This window comes from Bombus fervidus, chromosome 11, assembly GCF_041682495.2.
Source record: "Bombus fervidus isolate BK054 chromosome 11, iyBomFerv1, whole genome shotgun sequence".
In the NCBI taxonomy this organism is placed as follows: domain Eukaryota; kingdom Metazoa; phylum Arthropoda; class Insecta; order Hymenoptera; family Apidae; genus Bombus; species Bombus fervidus.
Window position 1 is genome coordinate 1,670,974 of NC_091527.1, and position 20,759 is coordinate 1,691,732.

At 36.1% G+C, this 20,759-nt stretch overlaps 1 protein-coding gene across 2 annotated transcripts in view; it reads right to left on the reverse strand.

The window, feature by feature from the left end:
• The window catches only part of LOC139992527 (pikachurin), a 254,987-nt gene that overhangs the window by 166,503 nt on the left and 67,725 nt on the right, over window positions 1-20,759 (reverse strand). The gene's annotated exons all lie outside the window — the stretch shown is intronic.

Here is a 20,759-nt window from a genome sequence, read left to right on the forward strand (position 1 = left end):
GACCTAACATTTTACTAAATTGTTGAATTCCATAAAAATGGCTAATTCTGTTACTCATTCGAAATCAATATCGTGAAACTCCTTATATTTCTATCGATTTTTGACTTCTAAAATGTATCCTAAGCTGATGGTTTCCTAAATTCTTAAATCCTATAAAACACATATTGGTTTTATTTATACCTGCACTAAATCTCTCTCGAATTCAGTTATTTATTCACGATGGATGCCACGGAATTTCCTATATACATCCAGACACTTGTGAATAAAAAAAGATTTCCAACTAATATCCTAAATTCTTCGATTCACTAAACACATACTGAATTTAGTTATACTTGAAATAAATCTTCCCTTAAATCTATTATTTATTCAAGATACAGAATTTCCTGTATTTCAAAATATACTTGACCAAAAGATATTTGCAACCGACATCCTAAATTCTTTGATTCACTAAACACATACTGAATTCAGTTATACCTGTACTAAATCTCTGCTTAAATCTACTACTTGTTCAAGATAAATCTCAAAGAATTTCCTATATCCAGACACTCTTGAACAAAAAGAAATTCCAAGCTGACATTCTAAATTCTTCTATTCTATAAAACAGATAACGATTCCAAACTGTTCGATAACGTCACGCTCTTATTATGAAAATCCGTGAGAAAAAATCGCTAATCCACGTCGAGCCTTTCGCAGTAGCTTCGTTCGTCACGTTTTTGTGCAATGGTCTAATCGGTTCAATGGATTCGCGGTCGTGTTACGTGGTGCACGTCGTTCACCGCGAAACGAGTACGCACGTATCCGCAAATGAGTTTGACGGCCTCGCGCCTAGCTGCAGTGCGCGCGGCACGTCGCGTTACACGAATACGCGGACACTGACCGGTTGTTATATCGGCGGCGAACAACCATGGATGCGGTCGTCGTTCGACCGCTTCCTCCTGTCTCTCTTTCCTGTTCATTCAGACCCTCTGTTGGTCGATTAAATCTTCGCCGAGGAAAATTAAACGACGTCACGCCGTTCACCATGAATATTAAACGTATGAGGTTACAAAGACCGCCGTGTTTCGGTAAAATTAGTTTATTGTCGGTCGACGTCACGAACCCTGTTATTCTTGGATGGACACGTTGCATGATAGTCTTCGTAGCTATGGATAGAATTAGATATGGAATTTATCGGAAATTGTTCGGTGTTTGCGTGAAAATATGTTAAATAGATTTTCTGGTCGATGAAATAAGATGTTGCGAGTGAAAGTATAGACTAAGTCACATTTTTTTCGAACAACAATTTATAACATTGACTCGTTGCCATAAGCTGTATCAGTTATACGTATAAAGAAGATACGATTATTTAGCAGGATTCATGAAAAAGATTATTGTTTTGCAGAAGAATAAATTACGAGGATCATAATTATATTCAAATACTTGCCAAGTAATAGCAGTCAACTAACGTTGAATATATTTATAAGAACGAAGTATTTCCACCTGGTAGACGATCTAAGTGGTAGATTTCCCTGACCACGATACTGTACATGAATTACGTTAAATGTTTGAGAAATTCGTTCAAATATGAAAATGGAAAAAAATCGAAGAATAATGAAAACAAAATTAATACTGATATTAAATACCCATGACGAATGTTATAACTATTTACAGTAATAGACGTAATAATTATATTATCGATATCTTTGAAAGTTTCGCTTTAAATCTAATGAAAAACCCTCTTTCCTATATAACTGTCTAAAATACTTCTAATTTATTGCAAGAATATTGAACATTTTGGGAGAAAGATTGCCTCGTGTCTATAGCATCCTACGTTCTACGGTAACAAGGATCCACGAGGTAAATATCACTTCAGGTTGTTCCAGCCAGCGTGGTTGACTTTAGAACAACGAACACCGTTAATGCAGGAAGTTTGATTGTTCTTGACACTTTAGAGATTGACCCGGCTTGAGTGAGATTTAGTATCCTTTAGATGCAGAAGGTCGATTGGGATTTACACGTTTGTTCTGATTAATGTAGTTTCCAAATTGGATTCAAATCGAACACTTGCTTACCGACAGCATTGTATATTATAGAAATCGATCGTTCGCTAATTTTCATCTGTTTCTCATTCGTTGCAACTTCCTGTGCGTTCGACGTTGATTCGAGCCACGTAAAATTCTAATACATCACATAGATTCGCCTATTTCTCGTAATAAATTTTCCCCTAAGCAAACAGTTTAACCACCATACACGGTTTAATCAAATTCGGAATAAATGCAAATATATTTGATTCCATTGTACTGTTTCACGTTAACGTTGAATTAAAAAATACCGCGTGAAAGATATTAAAATACGCTTTCAACGAAGAATGAAAAGAGTGACTTTGTTCGCCAGCGAGCGTATGTAAAAAAAAAAAAGGAAGCCAGCGTCAAAAATGTTACGCAGCGAGCGGTGAAAAAAATACAGCGGATTAAAATTGTGGGAATTCGAACGTGTGTTGCGTGTAGCCTCTAGATGCATTGGCAACGCGTAACATGTCGGATTTGAATACGAAAGGGGGATATGGCCGTCCGCGGATCGGTGAATTCATTTGACATGGCCTGAGGGTGCAAAGATTAGAAGCGGTTCGTAAAACGCTTCGCGCGAACGAGTTTCGATAATCAGGTTTCTGGTCAGACCCGTCAACCAAATTTCAGCATCCGTAATTCAATGAAATGTCTGGAAACGATTAGGCAGCGTCGTTCTCATCGACGATTTGTTCGAACTGCCATATGTCATAAATCATACGACATTATGCAACAGATGGAATCGCTTAATTTATAATCGCCGATTTGAGGTCAGCTGCAATCAACGATTTACGAGAAACTAGATACGGATATTCGATATTGGAATTTTTGTTTTTTCTTTCTTTTTTTTTTCTAGTTCCGCAGTTTACGATGTCCAGTTAGCGGGACTTTTTTTCATGAAAAAAATGGAAGGGATAAAAAGAATTGATATTTTTTATGGAAAAAGATGGGAAAGACAAAGGATTTTAATTGATATTGTTCTACAATTATTAGAATTGAAATTTAAACTGGATACTGAATTATTTAATTTCATTTGGTGTGATTGAAATTGGTTGGATTTCATCGTAAAACCCTTTTGGATTATTTAATTTCATTAGATTTGATTAGATTTTGATTGAAATTCGATTGGATTAGAAACCAGATATGAATATTAGATATTGGAATTTTTTCAATAATTATGGTTTAAAATATCGATTTCTGTTATTTTTTTGTAAAGAAATAAACGGAAAGGAACAGAAATTCTTCGTTTTGTGATTTCAAACAATTAAATAAATATGTAATTATTGAATATTAGTAATCCTTTGTGTATCGTCAATAATGATTTGCTCGCGTTCCTCGGTAATTTACTATACGCGGTATAATTTTCCAATTACTGAACCGTTTAAGTACATCAGATTCGATTAGAATTAGAATCGAATATTACTAAATATGATTGTCTGAATTAAGTAATTTTAAATAAATCAAAGCGTGCGATTCATAGTTTAATGCATAATTTCATGTTTGCAGTGAGATATATATACGCTCTATGCAACCGCTGCACGTGTTAGCAACATAAATAACTTACGTCGTAGATAGCAAATGAGCATTATAGAACGATGCTTATTAATATCCGATAGATAGCAACCTGTATGAACGTACTGAAGGAACTACAAATTGAACGTACTGGTAACATGTTTGAAAATGAGAATTGACTAGTTCATTAACGTGATATCGTTATAACGGATGAAATTGTTTAACTGAAATAGATAGTAGCAATTCGATTCAGTTTAGCTTGGGAGATCGGTTTATTAGGAGAGTTTAGATTTCAATGTTTAATTATACAGGCTAAACACACTAAATTTTCCAGTTATTATTAAATTATATAATAATATAGCAGCATTTCTAGTTTAAATTCAAATATATCTCGTACAAGTTTTTATATGTTTGCAAATTGATGTTTCGTAAAATACCTATATTTACGTAACTTGGTGTACTTACAATTAGTTAAATAATGAAGACTGTTTTAATGATTGGATTTACATTATATATGTACGTTATATAATCTTCTTTACAACGATATCGAATTAATTTACACACCGATATAATGAATACGTACGAAACTTTAATCAATTTGCTTTATGGGCTTAAACTCGATAATTTTGTATTCGAAGCTGCACGTAATAATAATCCTGCTATATCCTTTGCATCGATTTCTACTCAACTCTGTTCCTTTATCGTTAAAAAATCTTTTCAATTTGGAAAAAATATAACGCAATATCGTCATTCTTCTTGAAATAAAGATCGAGCCACAAATATTTGTAGATTACAAACGCGTTAATTTTGTTTAGAGATGACGGTAACTTATCGTTCATTTCTTACAATTTCTGCCAGCTACACCAGCTGAAAATGAAAAGCGAAGTAAGCTTGCCAGAAAAATTGAAAAATTAAGATTCCTGAAGTGTTGTTAGTTGAAATAAACCCACGTCAGTCTATATACTTGCTGGATGGCCTGTTTCGATTTCACCAGCACGTACCAACTCTGATAAAAACTGATAAAAACATCAAACGAAGTCCGTTCATTTTGTTTCATACGTTACGACGCAATATTAAATTTCCCACCATCGGACAGTAACATTTTATTTATAGTCGAAGAGCTTCGCGCTATGGCAATAAAATACGCGACTTAATCAAAAAGGGTATTTTATTTTTCAAAATATTAAAACACACACGCAGGATCTATTAGACTGATGCGTACGAAATGTAGTTTCTTAAAAGCTTAAATATAGCGAGTTAATTCGAGATTTATAAAAATTACCAGTTCCAGGTTCCATAAATTCTTGGAACTTTGTTTAGAGCTGCTTTTAAAATAACTGATCCATTGAAAGATGAAATTTTTATTAATATTCAAGAAAAAAATTTTTCAAACATAAGAGGAATGGAATAAGTTTCATAGGCGTGATCGCAACGAATTTCTATAAATCAACGGAATAAAGGAATCCACGATTCGACGGATGTTACGCACGATATATTCGGGAAAGAGAAGCTAAACGCTAAATGTATGTTTTGAACCATTTCCATGGCAATCTATTCAAGTTTGAACTCGTTAAAATATCGCCCAAATATTTTGATTATTCACGAGTCCTATAATTTTGTTAGCTTCTGGTATTCTTCGTATATCTTGTTCTTTGATACGATCGATTGTTAACAAACTAGATGGAATATGCTTCAATCGGTAATACTGATTCAGGAAATTCGAACTTTGAAAAAACGACGTTTCGTACGCATCAATTTAAATCCTCTGCTTAATTCGAATACGTAAAGTCTCAACTTGAACGTTATATACATTTTCCAGGGTAGGAAACTAGCATGCAAATAGACGATTCAACGTTGGAAGACTCGATTCGTCATCTGCGGGACGAGTTTTCGCGGGATTCAATCCGTCGAAACACGAAATTCTTTTACCGTTTCTTTATGCATACTAACACGTGCCTCCTCGTAGCCTGTGTTAGCTCGACCGTACCACTCTGCAGAATCACTACAAGGGAAATTTCGCGTGCCTTTCAATGGGATAGAAGGAAACCTCCTTTGAATCGGCCAGGCAGAAAGCGAGGCGGGCGAGCCGCTTACTTTTCGATGCATTTCAAAAGATCCTCTTACGCGGCGAATTTACCGCGTGTAGCATCCGTCGAATCGTCGATTCCTTTATTCTGCTGATTAATAGAAATACTCCACGGAATCTCTCGTCGCGACCATGTCTATAAAATTTATTATGCAATATATATATTCTTTCCTCTTATGTTTCAGGAATATATTCTTAAATATTAATAAAAACTCCTGCAAGTTATTTACGGTTCTCGTCGCAAAAAATGCGAACTGATAATGTCTCGATTGACTAAGAGACGCGATTCATCGTTTCCAAGCTCCGAACTGTTTTATCTTCTGCAAGAAATTGTCAGAGATTCTATCGAGATTTCCACGAAAAGATCTCTTCCTTACGACATTCTTCATTAAAAAAAAAAAAAAAAAGCACAGAACTGTTACGCCTCGGTTAACCAAGAGATCGACCAGCTTCGAGATTCAATTTGTCATTCGTTACGACAAATCTCCAGAATTCCAAGTTTTATTTCATTCGTTTCGTTCAATTTATTCTTTCGCGGAGAGATTATCATATCGAAAGAATGTTTCATTACGATACCTCTCATTTAAAAAGAGACACAGAATCTCAATGTCTCAGCTGACCGAACAACACGACTGACCGGTACCAAGCTTCAATCTGGCATTTCCCGCGAGAAATCTCTATAAATTCGCTTCGCCTCTCCGTGGAGGTTGCGAAGCTTCTGCAATTTCGTCGTCACGTCGCGACGTCGACGAGAATCAGCATATGGAAGGCGTAATGGCAGAAACTCGTACCTGGACCATCGAACGCGTAGAAAAGAGACATATTTTTCAGAGCTCACGATTCGAACGGACCAGGGTATCAAACAAGTATTCAGTGTCTTGGCGAGCGAGAAACGAAGACGGAGAGAAATATACAGGCGGCTATATCGTTATTTTGAGAGGCGGACGACCTACGTGCGTGAAAACTTTCCCCATAAATTCTATGTATGTACTTGCGAAGCTACGAACGACGGACAAGGTGCAGAGCGAACACCAGGAAGGAAGAAACAATTGAGATACGGGACAAGTTCCGCGAAAGTCGCTGCATAACATCGCGTTTCAAGCAGCTGCTACGCGTTCCGTGAAAGGACTTTTTCGAATAGTAAACATCGTGCGCGTGGTGTAGAATTTGGATATACAGCGTATCTCAGTTTTTCGCGTCAAGCGTTATCAATATATTCTATAGGCCAAGGTAAGAAGAAAATGTCAGATAAATATATGTCGTTCCAAGCATGATTAAAGAGTTCTAACAACAAAACGACGTACGGTACGAGCGGTAACAAAGGTGTCTTACTACGGTACAAAGCGTGAATAGAGCAGGCATATTTACATCCAGTAGTTGTCAAAAAATATATGATAATTCTATGAATCCGACTTGAACGAGATGTTCAATTTCAACTAAACGAGAACTTCGGAGTATAATAAACTCAACTGATAGGAATGATGAACAGTTTGATATGAGCTGTAGTTGGAGTTGCGGAAGTATTATAAGTATCATATACATTCTGACTATTGCTAGATGTAAATATTTCTGGTCTATTTAAAGTTTATACCGTGATAATGCGCGTTCGTTACCGCTCATTCCGTATGTCGTTTTGTTGTCAAAAACCTTTAACGATGCTTCCAATGATATATATATATATATATGTCGGGTTAACGTTATGATTAAGGGTAGGGGCATGTAATGAATCTCCACTGGAATTGGCCATCGTTGTTATACAATCAAGGTAATGTTGATTAGCACAAGTGTGAGTATTACAGAATCGACAAGTAACCGCGGTGATCAGATGCTAATGACAATGGTCTTAGGTTCGATAACGAATCCGCGGTCAACGGGATAACAGATAAACTTTCTTCCAAAGTCTAAGTCGGATTCGTGGTTAAAAACGTGAATGTACCTCTCCGTTACGGTGATGCTGCAGAGGAAAACTATGATGGGGTGTGTCTCAGGGCACGAGATCATCGGATTCGTCGAGGACAACCCTCGTTCAGAAAGTGAGGAAAATGAACGTTGCTGTTAATTGGTTAATTTCTATGGTGGTGATTAGAGAAAGATGCTAGCCGCCCTTGAGAGAATTTTGCTAGCGGGAAGCGTCGTTCGTGAGAAAAGCAGATTTCTCGTATCTTCCCGTAGTAGGTGATAGATTTAGAGATTGTTAGGATAAAGACTGTTTGTCCGTTTGAAGGACCTTAGTTAACTAAATCCTAAGATTTATAGCGGGACCTCAGGCTAGCTGAACATGTCCTGTGGAGATGCATCGACATCTGGTAATCATCGTGCTGGAAGAATAGGGTCTGTGTTTGGCGAGCCACGGGGCAGAGACCATTGGAATGTTTACTGTCAAGTGTCGTTACAACTATTTCTTTTTAAGGAGAGCTATACAATTATTCTATACCTCTATTAGGTAAAACGTTCATCCCGTGACCGCGGTTACGTTCGGCAACTAGTTGTCGCCTCGAGCCCAAGCTCATTATCGCAAATCTCGGACAATTACAATCGGGTTAACTTATAAATATTAAAGTATTGAGGATTTTCTAAAGAATCCCACAAGAAAGGCCCGGTGTACTTTCATCTCCGACATATATATTAGTTTGATCTAGAATATACTGACAACGCTTGGCTGGGAAAAGCTGAGACATTCTTTATTTCAAATTCGTGAAAACATAAAAACCTGCTAAGTTTGTATTATCTAATGAAGAACATCGCGACCATGGAATAAATCTCGAAATATGTATATCTAGGCGTTCTTGTATAATAATGAACTAATATACTAACATTGACCGATTCTTGGAAGTATATAAATTCTCGGAAGTAATAAAGGGAAGTTAACCCATATGACTTTCTTCGTAAATATTTTTTCTTATCGAGTCTGATTATTTTGTAAAACGAATCGTGTTAAATGAAGATCAAGAAGGGTAAATTTCAAGTGTATGAAGAAAGTAAATAGCTAATGAAACGTTGAAAAGTTGAAAAACAAGAAATTCTAACAGCTTACAGTACATATGGATTATAATTTACGAGGGAGGGGGGGTGAATAAGTTAAACAGGCTTGGTACCGTAAAATAAAGCTGAAAAAGATTGAAGCAGGAAGGAAAACAGCAGAATAAAATAGAGATTTCAAAGTAATTACGGAGCACACAGCGAAAGGAAATACAAGGGGAAGAAAAAATCTTGGCAAGATCGTTAAAAACCAAGTTAAATACAATAGGAGCCAAAATGAGAAAAGAATATATGAGAAAGAGAAAACAGTGCTGAAGAAAAAATTTTCTGCGCGACGAAAGCGACAGATTAAGAATATAGAAAACGAAAAGGTATATAGAGTGATATGAAAAATAAAAAAGAGTTTTCGTCGAGGAAATGAAATGGAGAAAGAAATATCTAAGATAATTAAAAACTCAACAATATTTTATTACGATTTTGAATAAAAAAATGTATATTTCACCCCTTATTCAACTCGTTAATTCGTTGGAAAAGGAGATGCATAAATATATAGCGTACAAATACGCAGATCACTGAGCAGTTAACACGCGACGTACTTCAAATACGGCGATTGCGCGACGATTATATTCAAAAAATTTGTGAGACTTAGCGAGAACGATCCAAGTAATCGATTAGGTATGCAAGGTGCTCCGACAATTCCGATTGGAATGCAATTGCTCGGTCGATTTAGAAATGATGTCCATACTGCGCTGGATTCTCCGGCTGGTCGCAATTTCGTTATTAAAAAGGAACGCCGTCATTGGTATTTCTCATTTGGAGCTGTCTCATACATATCACACTAAATTTACTCCTTCGTAAAAAATCAAGTGAGATTTTAAAGGAATCAACGTTATTATTATCATCATCATCATCATCATCATCATCATACTTTTACTATTATTATTGTTATTGTCCTTTACAGATCATATAACGGATTCTTATTTACTAGTATTACGTGTTTTTTCACTCAGAGGATTTCTTCCTGGCTTTGATTAAATATTCAAAGCTCATACTAATGTGACTATCGTAAAAATTTTGCTATTATTGTAGTTTAGTATTACTGTTTTCAATCTATATGAATATCAATTACATCAAATATAAGAATTAGTCAATAATTACTCTACATACTGACAGAGTCACTAATTCGATTGCTGACTTGTATTAATTATCCCTTTATTCGTACAAAAAAAGAAGCAACGAAGGAATTGCTTAAGTAGAAAGGAAGAAGAACGAATTAACGACTTAAATAAAATAGGTTATTTGTAGTAATACTAATACTCAATTCACGATTAGAATAGTGTTTGAAGGAACGAAGATAATTTAATTTCGATTCTCGGTCGCCATCGTTTGCTTTTGCATAATTTATCCTGTCGTTTCATTAAGGGATGAAACTAACAGAGAGAGGAACAGAAACAGACCCTTACCGTTGCAAAGCTATGCAAATATTGCTTGGTGATTAATGCCAGCTACTGGCCGAAACACTGCCGCTTGTGCAATGGCAAATATTTATCCTTCTACCCTTCGATCTAATTGTTTAATCGATGATTGCGAACTAGGTTATACTTCCGCTCGATGGAACGCTTGATTTGAAACTCAGGAAGGACATGATCGAAAAATGAACGAAAAGGTTACGTCAATGAGACAATTTCTAAAATCATTCTTTAAATATTAGATTCTTCAGAAAGTTTACAATATTTCCGACAATTAACATAAACTCGTTCTGTGTATTTTTTTTCAGTTGCCAGTTTTTCTAATATCGTTAGATCATAGGTAATTGTAGTAATTCAAGCTCGATTACTCGATTCCAGTACTCAATTTGAATATTTATTGAAATAAAAATTTTATTATTTTTGCGAAAATAGATTGCCTTTAAATATTGTTCAAATTCCTCAACGAATTTTCCAAACAATGTAGAACTTCAAATGAAATAGTGAATCGGATTTATCAAAACTGAAATCTTTTTTGTTCCGATAGAAATTAGCTCGTACTGAAATGATATAAACAACGAAGTTTAATAAGAAGGATATCTCTGGCAAAATCTTAATTGACGTACTAATATCCTTACCTATACTAATAGCACTCCAAGAAACTTTCCGAGAAAGTCATGGGTATATCTACTTCCAAGATAACGTTCTATTCAAAATCCCAAGAAACAGTAGGACCGTGAATCAGACGGTGAATGTAATACATTACTGTGTTTTAATCCGTACAATTCATTCTCAACGATTTTATAACTAGAAGTTTAGATTGAGTTATTTGGAGACGGATAGTGAGATTCTGGGATACAGTAATCTGAGACAGATATTAGATTATCTCTGCTTGAATTCTGGTAGGAATGGTAGCAAAAATTATAATATTCTTCCGAGAGCCTCCCTCTTTTCTTTCTCTTGCTTTCTTTTCTTTCTTTCTTTTCCTCTTTCTCTCCTATTTTCTCCCTATTGCTTTCTTTATTCCCATTTCATTTCTCCCTTGTTTCTACCTATCCTTTCCTTTCCGTCGTGCACTTCAAAACTCGAAATGCGTCAACGCACGCCAACAAATATCCCAAACAACTGCACATCGTAAGACATTTGCACCTCTATAGCGGAAGAAATAGCGAAAGGACATTTTAGCCGATTGTCTTTTATGGATATCGCCCGCCCTTTAGAAAAACCAACCGTAGTATTGCCGATGCGAACCGACGATACCAAAGAGAATAAAAAATTACGTAGCCGAAATTGGATGTCTATTCCATCCCTTTATTCCCGTCGCTTTTCTTCTATTACAATATCAACCAACCCCAATGACTTTCAACGCCATTGAACCTTGTCGGGCGAAATTTTCGTCTTCGCAAAACAAACCGTGAAAACGGTTATATGCCAATAGCGCTTCTAACAAGCCGATTTTCCTCCGACTGGACTTTCAATTAAAATTTCATTGGCTCGGCGAATGCGACAAAAAACGGAGAGGGTGAAAAATTAATTACGGTGCGTGGCGTGGTCTTCGCGGACAAAGGTGCAAACAGGGACGGTGAATCGGCGCAGAAGTCGCGATATGGAAGGATTAATGAACCGCTAATCGAGTCTCAGGGCCGAGGGTCAGGGTAAATGAACGGGCATCAGACAAAATAAGAGGAACGTCGGACGAAAACACGCTCGAGAGAACGAGAAACGAGAGTTCGAACATCAAAGTCGGTGGAGGATAATGGCATTCGTTTCGGACGCTGGTGTACAAGCTGGATGAAACTTATCGCCGTTGGCATCTAGACGTCGAATACTGATTAAAGCAACGGACACGCCGATAGCTACTTTCTGTTAATTAAACAGACGATGCCGGTTTGACCTCCACCGGTGGGATTGGTTCCTTCTTGCTCTCGAAATTGTTTCGAGAACGAAAAATTTAGACGAGCGTCGAACGGTTAATAGATTGTGGCTATCCATGCGGATTCATATTTTTACAAATACGACTCGACAGATGAAATCTAATGATCTATGAGAAGATAAAGATATTTGTTAAAAGGAAGAGGGTTTGGAAAATCGTGACGACGAAATCGAACATCTCGTACATTACTATTAATGTGGTATTTTATTAACTAAGTAACTTTATCCTGGAACTAATATTAAAGGTAAAATTATACGATTCACGAGGTACAGGTTATTAACATAAATTTCCTTGCGCAATAATAATAAGCTTGGTAATAAAGCATATGAAATTGTAGAGTAGAATTCGCAAATAACGAGTCGTCCGATTATTACGTGAAATTTGACTTAAAATTGCAAGATAGTAAAGTAGATCACAACTTGCCAGTTCGTAAATTTTATTAATTAGTAAATTATGATGCAAGATGATTCTAGTATTAAAATTCTCCATTAACAGTCATGTTTCTCATCAATATGATGTGTAATTGTTCAGAGGATACGTGAAACGCGCCTAACTGATGTACCAACCTCCAGAGATGGTAATTCAACCGTTAAGCCGAGAGCCATGTTCGATTCGAGGCAGAGTCCGATCCGACCTCTTTATCACTGGCAACCCATGGGCATAATTTTGCAACAGTATCTCGGAAGCGGAAGCTACGATGCTAGAATCCAGTAATTTCGTTGGCTGTAGCTTAATCTGTATCGATTCATGTGTTCGGAACATCGTGAACCTTCCGAGCTGTTTCTACAAATGCAAGTTTCACTTAGTGATCGATAAATGCTCTTTGTCACGAATTATCGATAGAATTTATTTAACAGAATATTGTTTGTTTCTCATAAATGATAGGTTTGTGAGAAAAATGAGATAGTTACCATCTTTTTAATATGATGAGTCGAATAAAATTTTGTATTTCAGTAACCTTAATACTCTATCGTGTTTTAAATCGAATTCTATCTAAAAAAGGAAATTAACCTATTCCTATAATCTGTAATTGGTAATATATTGTCATAATCTATAACATAATTACATTACTTTGAACTATATTAAATTTTTAAAAATCTATTCAGTCCATCCTGCCGCGCATAAAAAATTGCGAGACATCGTCCTCTCCCGTTTTTCTCAAAAATGGGCTACTAACGAGAAATCAATACGGTAAGCACCCTGTATACTACTTAACGAGAACATAATGCTAATTAAAGATAATCAGGAACGTTGGATTTCGTATATTTAGTATAGAAACGCATCGTTCGTAGCTGCAGTTAAGAGGACTACCAGCAAGCAAAGGACAAAGTAAGTAGAAGGACCATTTGATGTCAGACGAGCTTCGGGTAAATCGAGAATACTATTTGTAGGTTAATTAGACTAATCGTCGACATACAGACGGTGCTTAACGAGTCTTGCCTTTCCGACATTTCCATTAAGCCAGTCAATCAGGTCTGTTTCAACGGTGAAAGAGACTCCATTCTCGCGTTATTTTGAATTTCAATAGAGACCGATGTTATCGGAGCTCTGGAAAGAGGAAATTCTGCACGGGATTCGCCGAAATTGAATTTAGGCTGCTTCGAATTCGACGAAGCAAGATGCAATAAGAGCCTCCTCGACGATGCAACTTGAAATTCTATAACTTATCGAACTAACAGGATGATAACGAATATAACTTCCAACGAGGATGAACGTTTCTTATGAAAATGGCTGTTGCGAGCTCGCGTAGCATTGAACACAAATTAAAAGGAAATCGATACTCCGTGATTTCAGATTATCGTCTAAAGTTTAATAAATCTCAATGCAACTCCAAAATCATTATAGAGAAATTGAAGTTATTAAACTATTGCGTGAATATTTTAGAGGTACAATTTTTATGAAAGAAATAGTAATATTTATGTTTGCTTTTAATTAATATATATAATTAATTAATATTATATTTTAATATTATTTAATTAATATATTGATTATTGTCCTTGAACATCTCTTTCCATCTTCCAAACGAGTTAATCTTCTCGTTCTTTGAATTAGAACACACTTTCACTCCGATATCCAATGTATATTAACTTCGATTTTATCTTTTCATATCTCAGAAAATTGAATAACTAAAATTACCATAGATTAAGATAGTTCCATCTGAAAATCTCATCGATTTTCAACAACGCAATGGTCCATTACTCAAATTGCCTCGAGCTAGAATTCTTGATCATCCCAAGTGCACAGTGTTACGTAGCACAAAAAGGGAACCTTCAGCAAAGTTTGGGCCATCACAAATGCAGATAGCATCTGGGGAATAAGCTTTCTCGTCGTTTTCTACCCTGGCACTTTCTTTACTCGCGACTCAAGGCGTGGAAGGAAAGATGCCCAAAAACGAACGCTCGTTGAGCTTCCTTCAGGATTCGATCCGATATCTCTCACGGTAGCGGCTATATCCGACGAGATTCTGTTGTTCGATTACAGTATAGATTTATTTACCGCTGGAAGCTTCTTACGCAAACAACTTGCGATGCGGAAAAGACAGAAATAGCAGCTTGTTAAGAAAAGTAAGGACGAAGTAGTCGGTATCTTTGACGCGCCTTCATGTAGAAAATGTTATTTCAATAGAATAACGTTATTTATGCGGCAACGAATACGTAACGTAAGATTTATTTATTATGATCTTCTGCAATTAAAGGGAAGAAACATCATTCGCATTTGTTAAGGCTGATGTATAATGTAGTAGAACAGATCATATCAGTTTCATCGATGTTCAATTAGAAGTCTCGAAAGTTTAGCTCAGAGTTAACTAAATCTCAAAATTGACGTTTGATGATTTATTTATTATTTTTAAAAAAGATTGGCCACGAAATTTGTGCTTCTTATGGCACATAAATTTACAATGATAGATCACTTGGTTTTCTGAAATATTCGACATTATGTACGCGGATAATAAAATATGACACTTCATAAGAGAGAGGCATGGAGCTGTGAAAATCGCAAAAATTAACTCTTCGCAATTTTACTTCAAAAAAGACTCCATCTACTCCATCCACAAACTTAATTGAACTTCCCCTTTAAATAAACTCCCAGTTACTCGATAAATTTACCACGGCCATTCTTTCGCTCACTTAATTCACTCCCATCTATGAGTTCTCTAATCTCGTAGTTTCGTAGATCGGGCGCGTAATGTGTGCGTCGGTGTCACTAAAAACACCATTGCGCCTTTCGCGTATACATTAATAACACCGTAGAGATCCGGCAGGGGCAGTAAAAAGACCAACAAGGTCATGCAGAAAGAGAAAAAGGGAGAAAAGAGGGAAATACGTGTGGACCAAACGATGCATCATGGTACATTGTACCTACGCGTTTCGACTGCTTCGCGTCGGCTACGGCGTCGAGTGGCCTCGCACGGCACTACAACAACGTCGCTGTGTCGCGTCCGGACAACGTACTCTCATTAGCAGGTGTAGCGGTTTTATTTTTCCATTTTTCCCGCTTGCTTCTTTTGGGTCGAAGTTATAAAACGATTATTTTTCGCTACCGAACTTTTGACATTTTTAAATGGTTCGATCTTACTAAATAAACAAGATTATATAAGTAGGATTGTAACATCTCGCTTTTCTCTTATCTTTCTCAAGCATCGCGATACACTATTTATTTATTTCATGCCTTCTATATTTACGATATCACAAACTAAACAAGAAAATCAAAGTACTTTTTAAGAGAAAAATGCTTAGAACTTTCATATTTCAACCTAATTTTTCCCAACGCGCGTTTCACTCTCCTGTGATATCACTTAACGAATTTTTAACACCAATTTACTCTGAAATGAAATTTCACACGGGAAAAACTTTTATGAATTTAGTTCGCATTTTCATATGAAATGGTCCCTTGAGGATCGTATCGACGATTCATCAAAAAGCCTGTAAATTCCCATCCAATCAGACAGACATGGCGGGATCACCATTGTCACCCATAAAATCGTATCTGGTTTCGCCCTCGCATAGTTATGGAACAAACGGTTTTCCGATAATCTTTCTGTGCCGCATAAGTTTCAATGGCATCCTATATCGACGTGTAAGCAGGCTGATGCACGGTTATTTCAATAGGAGCCGATACGTGGCGCGATGAACGTGCAAAATGCAGTCGACGAGGCAAAAGGACCGTTCGTTTGGTCGTGTGCACGCCTTGTCGTACATTTTCAACTGAAACGAATCCACCGCTGTCAAAGCTTGACGCGTTTTGCCCTGGCGAGTAAGACAGATTCGAATGCCTTTCCGCTGCCTTCTGCAAACGTGATCCATCTTTCCGTCTTTCCACCATCGGAGGAAATGTTCTTCGTCGCGGCACGTGCGACGAGTTTTTATATAACCGACGTTCCGGATATTCGTATATTCAAACGAAGAGTCGAATAGATCGTGGGAAGTAAAGTAAATTTCAGAAACATTCGTGCAAGCGGATGTAATATTCGTGAAAGCTGGAAACGTACCTAGTCGAGAGATACATATTTGAAATTTTCGTGGCGAGTAACGTTGAGCACCGTGGTCTATTCCTCGATTGGTGTCGAACTTGCATTGATGTTGCGAAACAAGAAGAAATCGGCGATGATGAATAAAATATAACGTGTCTGTAAACGCATTAGAACTATAGAATATCAGGCTATAATATCGGTATTGAAGGGTATTAAACGATGACTAATTCAAAGAATTCATGTGGAAATTTGTCATGCATGGTGTGACGTGACAATTTGCCTGCCTGTGACAAGAATGAGTGCTACGTGTATCCGAGCAATTGAAAAACGAAATAAGTGTCAGGGTTCAGAGCTTATAAGAGGAATCAAGTCGTATTGAGTAATATTTAAATACAGTTGAGAAAGACGTAAAATCTCTATCTGATATTTAAATATAGTCTTTACTATCTTATGTACTATCTTATTCTTGAATAAAATCTAAGATCCAAATATAAAGAAAGCATCATACAAGATCTTTCACGTGAGTTACATCTATTAAATTAAACTAAAATTTTTGTGTTTTCTATGAGATATATCGATTACAACTACCTTATAACTACCTTATAAGATTTTTCGAATTATTCTATCTGCATGAACAAAAATTTTCAATAACATTGCCATGTCCTAAAGATCGTCGCAAACGATAGCAATGCCAAGAATTCAACATCCGACACAAACCTCAGAAAAAGACGAAGACTTCTCGTTTAGCATTCAAAGTGCCCTATAATTTCAAATATTTTACTTCCAACAGCCAACAGTTTCGCCAAGATAAGGCCACATTTTTAACTATGGACCGCACCGCAAGCTTTATACAGGTCGAAAACGAAACATTTTCCAATCGCTCTGTTGGCCCTGCATGGAAACTCGGTTACTTATTTCCAAACTGTTGAACTCGTCCCGGACTTAGACGAACTTCCCTATGCGGTAGACGTTCGTTTTCGATTCGAACGAACACGAGACCTTTCTATCAAGGATCTCGCGACGACGTTCGCTCCCAGACCAGGATATAACTACTTCCGACGAATTGCGGACGGAGGTCGAAAGCGCATCGAGGCGAACCGTTCGCCATCGCGCTCACCAACCAACCCGCTGATCTCTCAACCACGCACAGAACGACCCCAATGCACAATTTACGCGCGAACAACCTTCCATCCAAGTTTGCTTCCTCCTTTGATTCCCGTTTTCTCCGGCGACCACCGCGGATATACTGTTCCGGTTCATAGAATAAAGACACGATGCTCTATCTGTTCATCGTTTCGAAACGGTTAATAGTTCCTGTATAAAAAAAAAAGGATTATGGGGCAAAGTGGTTTGATAGGTTAAACAAAAAATTTTAGAATAGATAGATAGCCTTTGAACGAAGTATTAAGTTAATAAATAGGATTTTGCGAATCTCGAAGCGTCTTTGCATAATTAAAAGGTACAAAAATGCGCATATGATATGCGAAGATGTATGAAATATCTAAAATAGAGCATTTATTATAATAATTGGTGGATGAAACATATTTCTATCGAAATTACATTTCTCTGGGTATGTCCATAAAAATGTAAAAATGCATAAAAGTTCGTAGTCCAGTAATTTTCATTTATGCAACCAAACTGACTGTAAACTTCACCGTCTATTTTTATTATAGATCTGATTCTTCTACTTAACTGTTCGTATTATAAAATTATTATCTATATAGCTGCATCAGTTATAAATTCTTAACACCACTAAACTAACTAAAACTTTGATAGACTATTAAAGTTCGCTCGCGATTTACTTTGACAAAACGGACTGCTCTTGTTTTCGCGGGCAATAAGATCGCGAAAATGCCGCGTAACGAGCCGCAACGTTTTCAAATACTACGCTGAGTTTTCGTCGGTTTATTATTAATAACAACCGAGTGACGTAACAGACGTGATTTTAGCTAGTTTCGTACCGAATTTTCTTGTTGCACCGTGACCAAAAAGGACCGCGCGACGAAACGATGAATTATTAGAGCGTTTACGGAGTACGTGCTTTCGACTGGTTTTAGTAGACGTGTAGATATTCTGTGCTTCGTCGCTACGTTGAGAGTTTTTCGTGCAACGACGGAAAGTCCTGCTTTGTACAAGAGGAATTATGAGAGGAAGTTGTTCTCTTTTATCGGACCGACTGAACAATTTCTCGCTTGTTTACGGCGAAATTTTTCCCTCTTGTGCGAAGAAATTTTGAAATCGGCGATCCCTGTTAGTCGAATGTCGTGTTACTTTTATTCGTGCTAAAATTTTAATCATTGTTATTAGGAAGCGATGAATAATTTCAGAGAATCTTCTCATTCTATACCGAGAGAAAATTTCTTTGAAGTTCTCCGATTTTAATTTATTTTAATCATACGAGAATGTAAATAGAGAAAGTCTTTGTATCAATTACAACTTAATTTAGTTCGTAATTATTATTCTAGATAAAAGTTTCGAAGTGGTTTTATATTTATAGTACTTCAAAAAAGAAATATTTTTAGTTTTCAAAAAATGAAACTTCAAGGCGCTATTCCTTGCCCGCTACAAAATATATTAACAAATTATCATTAACAAATAATCTTTATGCAGATTTTGTTTCCAAAACATTGTATATGTACCTTAGAAAAAATTATATAGAAAATCATATTTGTAGAACGTCGGTCGTATAAATGAAAGCTTCTACTTCTTCAAAAAGGAACAAAAATTAAAATTCATGATTTTCCTCGTTTAATCGATGCATGATCAATCAACACTTGAAGTCTAAATAATTTCTTTTCGATCGAATTGATTATCGACCTCTATGATGATTTACATTATCGAAAACGAGTTTATTCTTAAGCTGCAGAACATTACGATTAATGTAAGAAATTGTTTAAAAATCGAGTACACAACTCGAAAAACATGGTAACTTTGACAAGATAGTTGGATGTACGAGAAAGATTGAATTCCAACCATCAAAAACTGAGATAAATGATAAAAAATGGAACACGAACAGAGTGTGTCGAGACGACTGCAGACTCATGTCGAAATTGAACGTCGAATCGTGCGTTTATCGCACTTTAATGGACCCAACCTTAACCTAGGATCCTTTTTATCTCTGATATGCTAATTGTCCTATAGTTTAGAGTCAAGTGTATCTTGATACGAACGAACTGTACGTAAAAAACCTGCCATCTTCGAATAAAATGTCACGACATGATTCTCCTAAGGCATTTCGCGCAATATGCTACGTCTGAAATGTGTCACGTGGATACTGATTACGTGTCACTCGAAGAATTTTCCCCCTATGAATTTTCCTGATTGATGCTACTTGAAATGTTTGGATAAAAATTGATGTAGAAAGATGGTGGTCATAATATGAAATTTGAAATTGGGTTAAAACTTTATCCCTAAAATTTATTTACTGCAAATTTCATTTTACAATCGCACAAAATAATTTGTACTGTAAAACATGTATATATACGTACAGTTAACAAAATTGAATTTTACTTATTGCACGTTAACGCTAGAACTACCGATAGTTAACACGAAGCTTTTTCTACCAAATGTCAAAATGACTGGTTTTGAAAAAATACGTAAAATAGAATATTTTTATATTTATTGATTTATTACTTTCTCAAAGAAGGAATTCCATGTTATGTAGTACACTTTTAGTATTATTAATCCATCTGAGACCACGATCTCTAAACGAGGGTTGACACATTCATAAAATTGTAGAACCAGTTATTTTGGCTGGTGTGGTATTTCTAATGTCAGCATCTAGCTATCTAGTTATTGATCCAATATTACTTGATACAAAATTATTTTCAATTTGAATACATAAAAAACAAAATAAAATTCATTATATTATTCTTTTAGTTATCGTTGCGAAAGTCATTACATCATTGCGGAAAAAATATAACATGAAGTAAGAATTTTAAAATAAAATTGTAAAACCAGTTCTAGTGTAAAAGGAACAAAGTTTATTCTCTTAATTGTACATAACGTTATGATACAAAAAAAAAGTGTCCGAAAAAGTCGATACAAAACTTCTGCTGTGTGTTAATAAGGTCAAGTAGATAAAGAAAGGAAGTTTATATAAACTGATGTCCGAAATTGCTTTATCGAAGAATTATAAGCTTCCGAAGATTCCCAGGAAAGTTGTTCTTAATACTTGCTATACAAAATCGTAGACAGACAAATGCATTTACTACTATTTCTACAGCAGCGGGAATATTGAAGAAAGTTCGACGAACATTCAGTTCGA